The following is a 15,965-nucleotide window of genomic DNA, read 5'->3' on the forward strand; positions in this document are numbered from 1 at the left end:
TCCCTCAAAATGTAGCATTATGGTGAGATGGTAGTTATAAACATTCTTGTCTCCAGTCTTGTTTCAGCAACAGAGGAAATACAAGCTATATGAATTCATATCCTCACACATGAATTTATAATTTTTCGAAGTATTGTGCAGTGAGAGAAAAGATCACTTTTCCAAGTGTTGTGTGGGTTTTCAGTGAACTAGCACTATGGTTTGGGACTAGTGCTGTCTCCAGAACACACACAAAACCCCTTGTTTTCAGTAAGAGGATGCACGTGAAATACTACTAAAAATCGAGCTGACGGGGTTCATCTTCACTAACTATTAAGGCTTCTAATAGCAGAGAAAAGAGCAACAAAGCTACCTTCCAGAAGTTGGAGGTAACAGCTGTACTAGTAGCATTCTCCACTACTGGAAAGACCGATGTGTTGACTGATTGACTGTTGATGTCAATCATTATGTACATTCTGCTCTCATGAATTTCAAATTTATTTAAAAGAGTTATGTCAAAACATAATAAACTGGGATTATTCCTTACTATATGGAAACCTATAAATAATTTACTAAATTAAAATAGCAAAGAAAATAGACTATTTTATAATTGCTGTTGGAAAACTGTGGCATATTTTATTCATGAATTACATTTTTATTTATACGCCATTAACTTGATAGGCTTCCTCATTTCTCTTACTTTGTATTATACAAGTGTTGACCCTCAGTGATAACTAGGCTGTCCGTCTTGGCTGCTTAGAATTTCTCTGTGGGGTGGGCAGGATTAAACGTAAATTCTCCTGCAGTCAAAATCACTGTTTTCCCCTCTTGTATTGTGTGTTGTGGTAACATTACTGTCAGCCTTTTGAGGCATGCATCTGATAGAGCGCTGCTGATTAGTTCACGCTCTGCTCCGGTGGTTACTCACACCAGCAACCTTACTAATGCATTTTTATTTCATTTTATTAAAACTTAATGAGAGTTAAAACTCAATATGCTGTCTTGAGTGTTACCAGTACTAGACTTTTTTCTCTCAATTTTCTGTCACACTTCTATCACAAGGCTGTCATCAGTTCTAAGAAATTGATATTATGGAAATGCTACCATCGCATTCTGATTATTTCCTTGCTTCTTTTGTGGATGATCATTGAAGGGAATGGCTGTTCAGCTCCAGAAGCATTTGTAGACAGCAGTTTGGGTGATAATTTAAGACGTGGCTTCTTTGTTTTCAAGATTACTTAGATTTTTTTCTTAGCTACCTGGGGACTTGTGAGCTACTTACTATCCCTAGGCTGCTTTGTATTTTAAAGCATGAGCTCCTGTTGCAGTGAGTGGACATGTGTATTTGCTTAGCAAAGTTCTGGCAGAGTTTTATACATTTATGTATGATGTCTGAAAATATATTAAGCAATATAACAGGTAGGGGCTGCATAAAAGAAAGTGGTGAACATGAAATAATCAAGTATAAATAATCCTCATACACAGTTCCTCGGAAGGGCACAGCTATCATTCCTGTGATTTGTTAAAATACAGAATGAATGTATGCCATGTGTTTGGAAATTCAGTAAGACGATTGTGAAGTCTTCTTGCCAGTTGGTTCTCAAAGGAAGGATCTTCCATCCTGTTGAATTCTGTGACAGAGAAACCTTTCCAAAATTTTATCGCATTTGACTTCCAGTAACAAACACATGACGTTCAGGTTTTAACTAATTCAATATACCTCTTGGTGAAAAGTCAACACTCATTGGGATGTTTCTATAACAAAGAGGGCTGTTTGGTATGATTTGTTAAGGAGCCTATTTTTACAGTGAGGGTGACTGAGCAATGGAACAGGCTGCCCAGAGAGGTTGTGGAACCTCCCTCCTTGGAGACTCAAAAGCCGTCTTGGGCAACCAGCTCTAGGTGGCCTTGCTTGAGCAGGGGAGTTGGACAAGGTGACCTCCAGAAGTCCTTTCCAATCCCACCATTGTGTGATTATGGCACTCAGAGGAATAAAATCTATGCCAGAGCAGTATGGAAGGAGAGGTGGAAAAGAAGCTGCTCACCACCTTCTCTACAATTGAATTTTTCAACTCTGACAAAGGTCATTGTGGTGGTTTTACTGTGCTAGGCAGCTGAACACCACAACCACTCTCTCACTCCCCCTCCTTAGATGAGGAGGGGAAGAAGTAAAGGAAAGAACAACTCACGGGTTGAGATAAGGGTAATTTAATTAAAGGAAAAAAGAAATAATTATTAAGGAAAGATTATGATTAATTAAACAATTTAACTAAAGAAAAAAAAAGGAAAGGGGAAAAGGGAGGGGGAAAGGGAAAAACAAAACAAAACAAGTAAAGGCTATGTGGAAGTGCAGAGGACAGAAATTACTCTCTACTTCTCAAAAATGAGCGATGCTTGACCATGTCCTTGAAGCAGGGCCTCAATGCACGTAGCCGGTGTTCGGGAGGAGGACAGACGTTTTCACAACGAGAGCCCACCCCTCCCCTCTTCTTCTTTTTTCCACCTTTTATTGCTGAGTGTGACATCATATGGTATGGAATATCCCTTTGGTTGGTTTAGGTCAGCTGCCCTGGTGATGTTTCTTTTCTCACTTTTTTGCCCACCCCCTAGGAGGGTTAGAGAGAGTCCTGATGCTGTGCCAGCACTGCTCAGCAGCAGACACAACACTGGTGTGATACCACTGCTGTTCTAGCTACAACTGCAGAGCACAGCACTGTATGGGCTGCTGCAGGGAAAGTTAACATCCCAGCCCGACCCAGTACACTTCCATACCCCATAATCTGTGAAGCAAGAAAACTGTCATGTGGAAAATGTATAGAATTAACCACTTTTTATTATTATTATTATTATTTATTATTAAGCACAGAAATGTACAAATTTATAGAAAACAGCATTACCTGCAACTCCTTTCTCCTTTACCTATTGCATGTCTTTCTGTTGAGAAGTTAACAGATTTTTACCTAGAATCCTATTTGTTACTGTTGAGTTTATGACAAGGATTCCCAAACTCTGGTATGTAAGTTATTCCAAGAAATGATGTGGCCTGGTAGAGAGGCAGGCTGTACTGCTGCTTAGGGGGTACTTGCCATTACAGCTCCTGTTAATGCTGGATCAGAAAATAGGTTTGTGAATTGTGACCAAAAATCCTCTGCCATCTCTCACCTTGCAGCTACAGCATTAAAATGCAGTATACGTACCCATTTGGGATTGTTAACAGAGCTTCTACTGATGAAATTTCTCTCTTCATGCACTCCCCTTCAGAGCAGAGAATAATATGGGGCTGTGTATGTTCCTGAGCAGTACAGAAAAGGAGGGACTTGCCTTTTCATCTCAGTTTTAATGTCAACGTGACTGAAACATTAGCATTGCCAGTAACGTACATTGAACGTGAGTCAGGCAGCAGAAGACCATGAAGCTAAACTAAAAACTAGGGAAACTCTTAACTGAGTTCTGATTTTTTGAGCCTTTGCAAAATATATTGTCTGTCCCAACATACTGTTTGGAAAACATACTCTCTGAAATACATGAATTATTACTAGTACTAGAAAATGTTCTCTCATACTAATATGATTTTAAACATTTTGACTGTGAGCAAAATACCCAAATTCAGGCAATAAAATTACCCTAGAGCAACTGAAACTGATTCAGAAAGGGGAAAAAAATATATGAACCCAAGTATGAGGAAAGAGCCACGGGGGAAGGTCAGATCCACAATCCCTTTCACCCTGCTGTGAAAGTCTGCTTCCACCTGACTAATACTGGCTTAAGAGAGAACTGCTCTACAGCGAGAAGCAGATGCTCAGCAGGCAAATGGTCATTCAGCCTACCCAGCCTGTCAGGGATACAGCACTCCAGTTACAGTTCTGTTCCTTTAAGAGACAAATATTGTCTGATATTACCTACTGAGAAGACCATCATTCCAAATATGATAATATTTCAGTGATCAGAGAATGAGAAATACGCTGAAAGATTTTGCAGCTATACAAAACCATGAACTCACCTGGGGAACAATATCTTCAAGATTTTCTGTAGATGTCCCATATGAAAATAGTAATCATTTACAGCCATCCACATAAAAAGTTAAAGTTCTGTAAATGGGGCTGTTACAAAATACTGTTTTAACACCTTTAGGTGACATTTTATTTACTTCTCTTGATTCTCTTTGATTTTGATTATTTTCTCCTTCAACAGACAGTTATCTGATTGTACTGTGTACTTAACTAGCAAAATAAAAAACAAACATGAAAAAACACATCAAAACACTATAATAGGTGTGGTTTTGATGACTACATTTGTAGCTGTATTGACTAGGTAAGTACTTAGTAACTTGTATAGCCCTTTAATCATATTACCCAGTTAAAGCTGCTCAGGTAAAAATGAAACAAAAACAGAGATAATTTTTTCCTATTGGAAAGTGAAATGAAAGGACAAACTACACTGTTCTTCATTGTATGTTCTGGCTAAGAATAACTAAAGTGATACATACTCAGAAATATGATTTTGTTTGAAAGGTATATAGAAGCAATTTTAAAATCTTCCATGTTCCTGAATTATCTCAGTTTTATTAAATGACATTTTCTTCCAAAATCCCAACTTCATTCTTTGTTGTTCTATAAAGCGAAAAGAAGGAGAGTGCATACACTGAAGGACACGTGAAGGGTATTTAGGTAGACACAGCTGAGGAGGTATCGTGTAATCAGAATGCTACAGAACAGTGTGAGTAACCACTAGGTTGTGCTGTCGGTCTAAAATTGAAGCCCCTGCATTTGAGAGACTGAAGTTTCAAAATTCTCAAGCGTGATGTAAACATAAAACCCTAGTGTTCTCATCTGGATATCTCAGGAAAAAAAAAAAAGTACAAAATACGTGTTTTTGTAAGGAAAGGGATTTGGTATTTGAGCTATTGGAAAAAAAAATCCTATCATGCAAATATCCTTCACAGTCATACATGTACCAAGAGATTAAAGGAATGTCACAGCCATAACCATAATCAATTTACTAAATATCTAGTATTAGAATTTTTATATTATTTTTTTCAAACAGTGGTTTCTGTGGTAAGTCATCAATTGCATATTGTATCTGCAAATACATGCAACATTTTTACACAAAAATAATTAAATGTGTTCTGTAACACAATATATGTTCTTGCTTTTCTGTTGCTTGTGGTAAATGTAAACCTGTATCAAACAGTGGTCAACTAAGATTTGTGGATATCTGTTGTTATGCTGAATTATGGGTTGTAAAACAAAGCGTGTTTATGAAAATGTAGTCTTCTCAAAATTGTTACCCTGGAAACATTCAAAGCATGGTTGTTAAAATTTGCCAATTGTCACAACAATATTTTTTGTATACTTTAACCTAGAAATCGTTTCACATGTTAGGCTTTTCCTGCACTTGTCACTTTGTAGTGGCTAACATACTCTTTCAGTTGTGTATGTAGGAAGCAGGTTGGTGAGCCACACATGAGAATTTATGAAAGGATCTATTATAGCTGTGAAAGCCAAGAATATGCTGTGAAGGGGGTGGTAGCTGGCAGTCCTTTCAACCTACCAACAATTCTTGCAGGCATTCAAAATTACAGAATTCCTTCAGCGACAAAAGGAGAAAACATCCTGCTTGTTTTTTTTTCTTCTGGATTTTCCATCTTAAAAAGTACAGCAGAGGCATAAAAAGTTAAAGATTCCTAAAATACTGTTTATATAGTATAGACAACACTTTTCATTAGTGGTAGCAATTAAGTGTTCTAATAAACCTTTTAAAAAATTTTTATGATTGTCTAACTGCATCACGCATGTATGCTATTAAATGTGGTATGTCCAATCACTTCTGCTGATACTCAGAAAGTGAAGTTTACTAAAGATAAGTTTAAAACATGCTTTCTCAGTTCTACCTATTGATGATGCTAATGGCCTACCAGAAGTGAAAGTTAGCACTGCAAAACTTTGTGTATTCTGTAGAAGTAAAAAACCAAAACAAAACAACAAAAAAATACACAGGATAAACCATCTAAAAAGAAAAAGTCCCTAGCTAATTAAATCCTGTCAGCATAATAGCTATTCCTTCTGAAGTGTGTTTTCTCTCTATTCTTAACTACTGAGAGGCATGAACTGCATTCTACTCTGAGAACCAAGAATTCTTCCATTAAAATTCTAATTTTGATACCAATTCAGTTGTAGCCTATGACAATTTATCACATTTTATATATATGTGTGAAAAAGAAATAATATTTGTTTAGGAGCAATATGAAGATTAATTATTTAAATCATTCTGAAAATCAGCCTTATGCAGATATTATGATTATTTCTGAGCAGTTGATTCTAATCTGGGATGACACCCAGAAGAGGACGTAAACACCTGATGTTTAAATCAGGTGGAATTTAGGTGCCCTGTATCAAAATTGCAGCCCTAGAAAGTATTTACACATCTGCTGCTTAACACTTGAAGTACCTAAATTTTTGTGGAAGCTCAGGCATTTTTATCGCGAGGTGCATAATAAAAAGAGCACTCCAGCAATGCTCTTTCATGCTCTCAAAGGTAGTTAAGCATTAATAGGGTTGAGTAGCCTAGTAATTAACTCAGCTAATGTTCAATATGTGTCCAGAAATGAAGCATTCCTCTGTATGTCTCCCTGGAGAGTTCAGTCCAGTAGGTGAACTCTGAAGATGCCTAGTAGGCCAGGACCCTGCAGCAACAGCTGGCCCCACAGTGGAAAAATGTTTCCCTTCAGACTGGAGCTGAGTGCTTAGAACAGATAGAAATGTGGATGAGATCCAGGCTCAATTCCCTCGTCTGTCTGAAAGGGCTCAACCCTTCCTTTGGAGTATGCTGTAGCCAGCAGGCAGCAGACTTTAGAATGTAGGAAAGATTCTTCAGTCTTCAATTTCACTTTCCAGTGATGTTCACTATTCACCATTTAAGTCTTGCAGTTAAGATGCATTGGTGAGAAAGAGTAACTTGTCAATTTTTTACAGAAACTAGAGAAATAGTCCTGGATAAGTACAAAAATACTTGTAGGAGTTGGGACTAGAACCCAGGATAGAGTGCTCTTGAGTGAGTGCCTGCTTACTTAATTGGCTTCTTACACAACATGATGATTTTTGTGAATGTTCCACATGCACGTACTTTCCTGCATGCACTGTAAAGAGATTCTCAATACAGGATTCTGGATTCAATTATGTGAGCCAGGAAGATGAAAATCAGATGTGATATTTAGGAGTGCAGTGCTTTGTCTTTTTCTAGATCTGTCATAGGTTCAGCAATAGGGATCCCTAATATAGGATAGAACAAACACAAACTCTCTCTTCCATTCTTTCTTTCTCTCTCTCTCCTCTCTCTCTCCCTCTGTTCCTTTCTGTTCCTTTCTGTTCCATTCCTCTCCATGTTTGTGGTCAGTTCTTAAAACAACCGGGTAAGAAACATATTTGGAGCCTGATCTTTTTCTTAAAAAATCAAAGGGAAAATCCTTGTGATGTTAGTCAAGTCAGAATTAGGCTCTGAATATTAATGGAAGAAGAAACATTTTGAGAAGTTTTGTGTGTAGTTCCAACTGTACTTAGTACCCATGCATTTCTGCTGTGATTTATCAAACCAGCTATTTCTGCCAAGTCAATACCTATCTCAGTTCTCTAAAACGAATTAATTAAAATTGATTTAAATTCAAATGCTTTGAGATGTGATCTGTTAAGTGTCTGAAAGGGCTGCTAAAATGAGGACAAGAAAAGTAAATAGGCTTTTCTTTCCAGAGTATATGCCTGATTTTGCCTTTATGCTGGCATGCATATGTTTAACTGAAATATTTGTAACAGTTTGTGCATATGATTCGTCAGTCATTATGGAATAAAATTGTAAAAACGAGGTTTTTACTTGTTGACGAATGTTGGTATAGAGAAATGGGAAGAATTATGAAGATGAAAATAGATTTGATCCTTGCCAACATTATAAGCTGTAGTGTGACTGAAGGATAATCTTTGCACTAAAGCACTAAATGCATTTCAGATAGATAGCTATTAGTTATTATTGGAGGAAAAAAAAAAGAGTTTGTCAATTGCCACAAAAATGCATAAAACCAAAACTTTTCTAATGCAAAACTGTTATTTGAACATGATAATATTAGAGGCTTTATGAGCGCCTGTAATGAATTCCTTACTTTTGTGCTGCAGCTTAGAGAAATCCCTGAAACAGACCAAAAGACCCTGAACAGGGCCTCTAACAGAAAAAGAAGAAAAAAAAAAAAACAACCCAAAACAAAACAAACCCTCTTCCATATTTTAAAGTGGCTTTTTAGGCCTCCCGAGTCTTTCTGGCACATCATTCTCAGACCCTTATGGACTGGGATGCTGCCAAACAGCTCTTTTCCCACAAAACTTTAGTAAACTTTGAATGCTGGATGCTGCAATACAGTATTTCAGAATACTTAGAATATAGAAATTAGCCTCTGAATGAACCCAGCAATATTTTTCCTCAGTTTTCTTACAAATACAAGAAATTCTTTCTCTGTCTTACACTGGTTTAGAACTTTGCTTTTTTTCTGTTTAATAAATTGTTTTGTTTTACCAGCAATATTGCTAGTATTGCTTAATAAACTATGTGTTTATTCTAATGTAAGGATGCTTTGATTTTGCCAGACATTAAGTCATGCTTACATTTAATTGAAACCACATCAAAATATTTTATAACTATGAAGGATTTCAACTCAAATTACTCAGAAGAAGAAATATACTGAAGGAGTCATGGGCCAAATTCAACACTTAAGTACCACAACTAGCGAAAGTGAATACAAGCAAGTGTGTAGCTGTGTAGCTTTTTTTTTTTTTTTTGATTCTCATCCATTGCTAGAACTTGTCAAACTTTAGCATTCTTTATCAAATGCCATTGAAAATGGAGCTTTTGTACATAATCACCTTTATTTTCCTACACTTGCCTCTGACTCCTGTGCTTTCTGGAGTTTGGCATAAGCTCAGTTCACATTCCAGGTAGTAATACTGTTTGTTCCACGTGTGCTTGAAGTAGTCTAAAGCTACAAGAACAGAGAGGGAGATTTCTTCTGATGTATTTTGAAGTCCGTAGAGGGTGGCAAAGAGAACTATAGCAAAAGAAGTTCAAATTAGTCATCCCGGACTCCTGGTCAGTGTGCTACAGCTAGTATTTCACAGTCCTGGGGCAGGAATACTGAACTTGCTGGTTCTAGTTTGTAGAACGTTCAAAGAACAACAGGACAGGGGATCATTATCACAGCAGGCTGGGTCCTGTTCTCTGAGCCAGCGCTCCTGGGTGTGTGTGCTGTCCGGCAGATTTGGCTGGGAGTTGCTTTCACGTAATTCAGAACAGAATGTTGAGTCAAATGGTTAAGTCAGTTCTAAGAAGCACTCGGACAGTATCTGAACGAAGAAATCAACTCACCTCCTAAGCATCTGCTCCTACCTTGCTTTCAGGGAAAGCTTCAGCTGACTTCCAAGAATCTACTTTAGCATGTAAAACAGCAGTTAAGTCTCTTTCAATGAGAGTTTTCCTAGAGTACAGAGTATGTAATTGTCTTCAAAATTACATATTTCCCTTGCAAAGCCCTATTTTCATTTACTTATATGATTCTTTCCATGCCTTGTCATCCTTAACTTGATTCCTTTTGGAAATTTTATTCAGCTCCTCTTACAGAGACCGTTAACAAAATATATAATCAGCTTCAAAACCATACACTGTTACAGTTTTGCAGTATTCAAAAAGCAGATATCCTTAACATATGTAAGTACACTTCATAAATTGAATTCATTAGGGAGAAATGTCTTTGTTATTTGGGAGAAAGATGCAAAGTCCTGTATAAGTATGCTTTATGTGTATCCATGCACAAATATAGAGAGTGTAGAGGCAGTTTGGAACACTGTGCGTACACACTAGAAATTATTACCATAGGAAAAATATATTGAATGCACTTTATACAATAATGATGATAAAATCTACCCTTACTTTTGTTTCCAGTTTTCAGGCAAAGTTTACACCAGAATTGTGCAATTACATTTTCTTAAACAATGTATTTCCAGAATATTTTAAGTTTTAAGAAATGGAGTTCAAGTCAGTCTAACATGCACATGTTGAACTGTTTACATTACATAGACAACAAAGTGTGTATTTTTATGTTTATTTGAAACAGAGAAAAATGATTAGAAAATAATGAATGCTTTTCTTTCTCAACAGTTTTCTCAATTTATTTTCACTTATTCAAGCTATTTACTAAACGTACTTAACTTGGCCATACTGATACTTTGTTCTTCAAGATGATAGCCACCATATAATAGTATCACTAGATAGGTAATGCACAAATTTAACACAAATAATTTAAATAGAATAACAAAGCATTGAACATTGGAAATCAAACTAAACATATACTGTTTATACAGGAACGCTAGAAGACAGTGGGAGAGGGGAACTGGAATACCTGGTTTTCTGCAATGATATTGCCAGAACAGGTATATTAAAAATTTGGTGGTAAGAAGATGATCATTAGAACAGTATAACAGTGGAATGCAAATAATGTAAGAAAAATATAATGGGTTATGCCAACGGAGAATTGATGCCATATGAAGGATGTCATAGACGTTTTTTTTTTTTTTTTTTTTTTCAAGCACATCAAGACTAGAAAGATAGCAAAGACTGATAGACATTGAAGGAATAAAAGGAAGCTTAAAGAAGGTGAAGTCATACCCCTATTAGCTAAGTCCATTGCATTCACATTCACTGTATTGGATCGTAAGTGACTTTCATAACAAAGCTGTCTTGGTAGTGGTTCTAAAGATCTGATTTAAATTGAGGAAAAGCCTATAGGTCAAATCAACAAGACGGTTATAAAGGATGGTATTTACCTAAATATTCTAAAGAAACGCAAATGAGCATTTAGCTGTAGGTATGTGTGAACTTGCCCCAATATCAGAGAAACAATACATAGTAGACATCATGTTCAGCTAGAAATTGAGAGAGACAGATTTCTGAGTGAAACGATAGACCAAAAATCTAAAGTATTCATCAAACCAGTAGAAACTGTAGCAAAGACTAGAATTAATGGCTGCATTTCTAAATATTATGTTTAGAAAAATCTGCTCAGGTTTTGTGAAGGGAAGTTATAGCTTACAAAATTGTCTCCGAGAGTGTCCTTGAACATGTTCACAAGGATTATCATGTTGGTGTAATCTCTTTGGTTTTCCAGAAGACTTTTCACAATATCCGTCTTTAAGGACTTAAACCGTCTAACTTTTGATGGTACAAATACAGTGTTAGGAATTATTACAGAGGGGTAAAGAACAAAATGTTTTAATCATGATTATGCTGCTGCATCTAGATCATGTTGGACTCTCTTTTGTCCCTTCCATCTCGAAAATATAATAGTAGAACTCAGGAAAACACAAAAAAGGGCAAAAAGATGATCAAATGCAGAGGACAGCTTTCATACAACATAGGAGTAAACAGATTGGTCAGCCTGGAAAAGACATCTGACATTGGCAAACTCATGAGCAGAAAGGTAAATATGGAACAATTATTTACTGTCTCTTTTAATACAAGAACTAGAGGATATTGAATGAAATTATCAAATGGCAAGCTCATAGCATAGTTTCACACGATGTAAGTTAGATTGCTGGATTCATTGCCTCAAGATGCTGTGAATACCAAAGGACTGCATAGGGTCAAAAAGACAAATTCACGGAAAAATACCTATCATTTACTCCAAATACGCTTATTTTCCGCTCAAATTGGTGAAGGTTTAGTCTGTCTACCAGTGAAGTGTATGCTTATACTGCCCTTTCACCCTTCCCTAGTTATCTGTTATTGATCATCACAGGTGACAGGAAGGTCTGACTCAGTATAATTGCTTTTAGGTTTTTAGATTATACGATCATCAACACAGAGGCTTCCCATACCCCAAAATAGGACTGACTCTTGTGCTTGTCAGGAATGTATTAATTTCATAGAGAGAGTTCTAAACTAATCTATTTTTATAGCATTAATTTTTTCTTATATCATCATAAAAAAAAAAAAAAGACTTCTTTTACTTTTGAAGGACCTCTCAAAACAGTGGCTGATCCACTCCCTAAAAAATATTTTACCAAGACAGAATGTTTTCAATCATGACAGTATATTCTGAATGCAATTATTCCACATATAATCACACTACAGTCACATATTAAATCCCCACACTGTGACACTTAATATCTCCATGTGTTTGTTCCAGACTGCATTTCTCTTTTTTCCTGCCATGTGCCAATTGCAAACACATCACTTACTTGGTGATCACTGTCACCTGGAGGTCTGTTTCCACAATTCCATCTTCCCATTAGACAGCAGCTTCTGATTATCTTCTTTAGATGTATTCCTTTCCCTTTTTCACAAATTGATACCATTTATCTTCTGCCTATGCTTTTCTCCTTTAAGGGTTTAATCTATTCTATTATGTTATTATAAAACTAAATTGATTTACTTCCTTGTTTATAGTAAATCCTTCGCTTTCTAAATTCTTTTTCTTTTTAGAGCAATACTTGTAAAAGGTGGCAGTCTGATTGTCCTAAAACATAAATTCTCTAGCTAAGCTGAGATCATGAATAATACAGGAAGAACTGTAAACTCCCTCACATTGCTGGATTAATAGACTTCAAGTTTGATCTGAAAGGGCTTTTTCTAGGCACGGTTTGTATTGGTGAAATTTGAAAAGCAGCTCTCCTGCAACTACACAGATAGATTTTTTTTTTCTTCTTGTAAAAATGCAATTTGGGGGCATGATGCTAGTTTATGTTATGTTCCTCTTTAAGGATAAGTTATAATCTAGTTCTAAGTGAAGTAATTTGGGTACCAGTAGCCATTAATTGCAGTAGCATGTTATATCACGTTTGCTGTGCTGCTGAGGTAAGTTTAGGCTCTTTGAACTGAGCTTTTTGCCTCTGTACTGAGTTTACAAATACCAAATCTAGATTAAAGTTGATTTTTCTTTATCTGTTTTTCAAATGTGTAGTTTGTCAGCCCTGGAACTGTTTGCAATATGAATGTTAATCCCCTGCAAATTAGACTTCCAAGTCACCGACATTTATCTAAACATTAAAAATTTTACTACATTTAGCTTACTGTAAGGATTGTATAAAATCTTTCGCGTCTATGATGTGAGGCAGACACATTCATCTTTTTATTCACTGTGATTCTAAAGAGGCTTTGAGGAAAAAAAAAAAGTGAAAAATTGATATGAAGCCTTTCCTAGGGTGGAAAAACTCACTTAAATGTCAATATTTAATTGCTTTTATTTTTCCCCGTTAATTTTATTTTGTTTCCTATTTTCACCTGCTCCACAACTGTTACATTTTAATTGCTTTATCTTCAAGAACTACACTGACGATATAAGGTATGTTCACATTAGACCTTTTGGTACAGGATAGTAAAGCATAAGGCCAGCTTTAGGCTTGGATAGTGTAAACATTTGAAGCAATGGAAGTAGTTAGTTCAACATAAGTTAATTCATCCTGCTTCTTGGCAGTGATAAGTCAAGAAAAAGAAGGGACCTCAGAGAGAAGGACAAGATATAGGAGAGATATCAAGGATAAACTGTAAGCACTGAGCATGAGAAATTGGAATTCAATACACAATTTCCAATTTCTCTAACTTGTTTGCAGACTATTTAGAGAAAGTTTATCTCTTGAATTTGCAGAGTTCTCAGGGTTCTGCAGAGTTTGTATAATGAAAACCAGTTAACGCACAGAATTTCTTGTAGATTGTTTAGTCACCATCAGACATCAGTATTAAACATTATAAAGTTTCATTTTTAATGCTTTTTAAAAATGCTATGCAGGTTTTGTTGCCATGTGTTTGCAGAGTGTAGTTTTGAACAATTTATTAGAGTATACAACATGTAGTTGAAGCAGCATTTGGAATTGATTTTCAGCTCCCTGTTGAGCTCAGAATTGTTCCTTAGTTGCATTGTTTTGTTTATTTGGGTTGGTTAATCATTTTCCTTTTCTACCCTGGCACCCACTGTAACAAATTGTTGGTAAGATGTCTGGAACCAGTTGTAGGCATAGCAGGGCAGTTTGGGTTACAAAGTAGCGCAGAAGTAATCTTACTTCAACTAAGGCACAAAGTGCATTAAATTAATTATTTGTATTCAGTTTCAAGACACAACAGAGAAAAAGTTAGCTAATCATCCAATAAATTCAGTGTTGCTTGGCATTCTTATTTTCCTTTCAAGGGAGAGGGTATTAAAATTGGCTTGCAAATTCACTAAAAGGTAATCTGCTGTTACCAAGTGGAGCTTGATAAGAAGTATGTTGGCTTGGTGTAGTTATAGGCAGTTCCTTTTCTTGTGACATCAAATTCTTTCTCATGTAATACATTTTCCATATTATTTTACTTGATGATTTTATTTGCATACAGAACAAGGTTTATGAAGGTTTATACCTGTGGCAAAAACTGCTGAGTGGGAATGACTGTACATGACAGTTCTCATGCAGTGTTTAGTCAGTGTAAACTGTGTTTTCCCAAAGCCTAGAAAATACATCCTTAGAACAGCTAAATATGTAATCAGCTACAGAAGGTGAACTTTTCTGAAAGAAGGCAGATCCCAGAGGTCTGTATATCAGGAGATTTGTAAGGGTTTTCAGTTTGACTCAGCAGGGTAAACCCCTGCAGAGATGCTTTTCTCTTGTATATATCAAGTGCTTCAGGAATACAGCACACTACATACCCTGCAGTAATAAATATTGATCCTGTGATTCCTCTGACAGAGGATTGCTATATTTCTGAGATATGTGCTCACTGCATAATATGTCCACATTGATTTCAGCGTAGACTGGAATTGTGTCAGTAAAATGGATCTGCATAATTGCAGTAGGCATGTCAAGGATATGTAATGTTAGGGTATTCCACCCAACTGTACATTGCCAGTATCTGCCCGAACAGTAAAAAGGACACCTCCAAGGAAACTAGTAAGTGCATTGACATAGCTCATCCTATTGAAATCTGTGGGATAATTTGTATAAGTAAAGGTTACAGCATGGAGTAAGGACAGGATAAGGACAGAATATCAGTATTCTGCAGTGAGGATTTTTCTCTTTGTGTACACTGTCTTCCTGTTCTCCTATTTTGACCATCCATCTCTGCTAGTTGAGTTGCCTGAGAGGAGAACCCTGTTACTGCTGACTTCTTTTGCTAAACTGTTTTTATGGAACGAAAAGTGTGCCAGTTTCTTTTCCCACCCAAGCATATGAGATTATAATTTAGCAATTATTCATGCAAGCCACGCAGAGTCTTTTACTTCTTCTGTCTTAGCTGTCATGGACTTAGTCACATTGCCATAGTTACCGTACTGATGGGGCTCCATTGTATACTCTGACAGTGAAATCCCAGTCTTCCTGAAGTCAGTGGCAACCTCGTCCTTCATTTCCTTCAGTAGGTTCCTGCATTTTATCCCAATTTACTAATTGGAACTTGAAATTACTTCAATGACTGGTTTTAACTTTGGTTGAGGTAATACCTTCAGCTGGACAATAAATATTGAATGTTGAAACAAACTTTGATTTTTACGTATATAGTCTTTCTGTTACTCATCTAGCACTTTACATTAAAAAATTTAGGTATTTGGTTGACCTATGGGTTTGTTCACATCATTGGTTATAGTAGTATATAGTCATATGTGGTATGCCCACAATTAAATTACACACTATTTTTCCGGTCTCTCTCTAAATGACTGACACTTTTTAAGTAAATAGAAGTTCATATATATACATATATATATATACACACACATATATATATACATATAAAAACACAGTTATTTTATATGGAAGAAAAACAACCAGTGGTTAAAGTTCTGTTCAAGCAAATTCTCAAATTATCATAAAAAGGAAATAATTCAATAGTTTTTTCTTTGATTGTCAAGAGGCCCTTGGCATTGGAATTATTGCAATTTGTTTGGGATGCAGGAAACCCAGAAGAAGTTGGATATTACAGAAAATAATGTACACTTT

This window comes from Cygnus atratus, chromosome 4 (assembly GCF_013377495.2).
Source record: "Cygnus atratus isolate AKBS03 ecotype Queensland, Australia chromosome 4, CAtr_DNAZoo_HiC_assembly, whole genome shotgun sequence".
Lineage (NCBI taxonomy): Eukaryota > Metazoa > Chordata > Aves > Anseriformes > Anatidae > Cygnus > Cygnus atratus.